We start from the raw sequence: 2,019 nt of genomic DNA, 5'->3' as shown, positions 1-2,019 counted from the left end.
ACTTGAAGAAAGTTTCATTTGTTTAAAATAGTGTATCAGATAAGACCTGTCAATCTGGGTAGGAAGAATTTACTTAATAAATACATGGGTAAAAGTTAGTGAAAAGGAATTATTCTGATTTGGGAGCCAAGAAGTGGAAGATCATACGGCAGGATGGCTGTCAGAGGTAGTGGTGGGGCTGACAGAACACGAGGATCGGAAGGCATCGATGTGAGCCTGGCACTTGACACGATCACCCTTGTTCTCCTGCAGGCACTTGCGCAGCGCCTCCACGTCGCACGCTGCAGCAGCCTTCTTCTCACCTTCCCCTCTGACACCACCACCGCTTGTTTTGTCCATCGCCGCCATAGCCGCCGCTACTCAACCTTGAAGCACGGGTCAAAAGGACCAGTCTGTACCCATCATGTGATAATCAAAAGGTAAGCACAATTATGTAAATGTGGAATGTACTTTTGGCATACTTAAGATTCAAGTTGCTCCACCTGAAACAAAGAAGTTGTCTTATTTCTTTTTCTAAGAGAGATTTCAGATCTCTTCAGTAACCAACGTGCATCTGCCCTTAAACTATGGTACCTGATGGAGCAAACAATCAGGAATGGTGTCCATTGAGATCATTGTCTGGAACAAACTCCAGCTACTATGCTTGTGAACCATCTTCAGAAACATTAACATCAACCATAAATCCGTAAATAATTTGTTTACCATTGCTTTGGGTATTTGCCGGCTACAAATTTGAAGAAAATACTTTCTCACGTTTAGTTTGCCCAAAAGACACGATCCTCCGAGAATATGTTAATTCTGTGTTTTATTGGTCCCTAAGCACCAGCACTACTACTCTCCAACTATTCAGCGTTCTATTATTTATCTTTAGCATGGTGAGGTACATAAGTGATCTTCATTGGATAAAGAAATTTCAGCTCGGAGACGTTTACTGTCCAGATGCCTGCTTACAACTACGAAATGTGTGCAAGTAAAAAAAAATCATGGGAGCGCTATGCCCCGCCGCCCCTCACCGTCCTGGTGAGGCACAGCTCCCCACTCAACCCGCGCTACTCTAGCCCTAAGCCTCTAAACTGGTGGGATCCCTAGTCCCTTGGCGATGTGGGACTAAAAAGATCTCTGGTACAAGGCTCGTCGTGTTACCTGCGTGGAGACCCAGCTCCGCCGCGCGCAGGTCACCTCACGGCGCCGGAAGGACGGCGAATTCGCCTTCAACGCACCCGCACCTTCCTCCTCCTTGATCTCCGGTCGCCGCGGATGCTCTTACTCCTGCGTCTCCCCCGCGCCCGCAAACGCCGACCTCGAACGAGTTCACGGAGAGAGATATTTCGCTCGGCGTGGGGAAGAAGGAGGTCGACTGAGGTAGGCGGCTGCGGAGGAGGATTCCGGCCGGCGTGGGAGGAGGAGGCGATGCGATTCGGGGGTTTCTTTCCACTGCTCTCGGCGGTGCTCAAGATTTTTTTTATTATTATTTTGAGACAACTCAAGATTTTGTTACACGGCACTACGGCAGCTACACTCGCTTGGGCTGGTTGCCCGGCCCATCTAGGTGTTTCTTCTTTGTATCTTAATTCTGCAAAAAGATGCGCCTGTCATGAATCGAACCTGGGACCCCGAGACCACTTTTTGGTAGAACAACCACTGCGCCAACGCAGCAGATCTGTTTAAACGGAAATTTCTCTTTCTTTTATGATATCTTCTCCCGCTTCTTGTTTCCCTTTTCTTTTTTCCTTTTTCGTTTTCCTTTTTTCCTTTTCTGTTTTCTGTTTTTTTCATCCTGGTTCGTCCAATTTGTTTGCAAATACATGAACTTTTCTTTTAAATTGATGATTTCTTTCGAAATTCGATGAACTTTTTCTCAAATTGATGAACTATTTTTTAAATTCAGTGAACTTTTTTGAAAATCTATGATTTTTTTAAAAATTGGTGAACTTTTTTCAAATCTGATGAACTTTTTTCCAATTTTGATGAACTTTTTTCAAAATCGTTGACTTTTCCAAATTGGGTGAACTTTTTTTT

At 44.8% G+C, this 2,019-nt stretch overlaps 1 long non-coding RNA gene across 1 annotated transcript; it reads right to left on the bottom strand.

Annotated features, from left to right (window-relative positions):
• Positions 1 to 349: 349 nt before the first annotated feature.
• On the bottom strand, positions 350 to 1,456 carry LOC119309677. The gene is made up of 3 exons (XR_005150590.1): positions 1,144 to 1,456; positions 483 to 573; positions 350 to 392 (listed from the first exon to the last, which is right to left on the bottom strand). It is a non-coding gene; the product is annotated as an uncharacterized LOC119309677 (long non-coding RNA).
• Positions 1,457 to 2,019: the final 563 nt, after the last annotated feature.

The sequence above is a fragment of the Triticum dicoccoides genome, chromosome 5B, assembly GCF_002162155.2.
Source record: "Triticum dicoccoides isolate Atlit2015 ecotype Zavitan chromosome 5B, WEW_v2.0, whole genome shotgun sequence".
Classification (NCBI taxonomy): domain Eukaryota; kingdom Viridiplantae; phylum Streptophyta; class Magnoliopsida; order Poales; family Poaceae; genus Triticum; species Triticum dicoccoides.
This window is presented reverse-complemented; position numbering and strand designations above follow the sequence as displayed.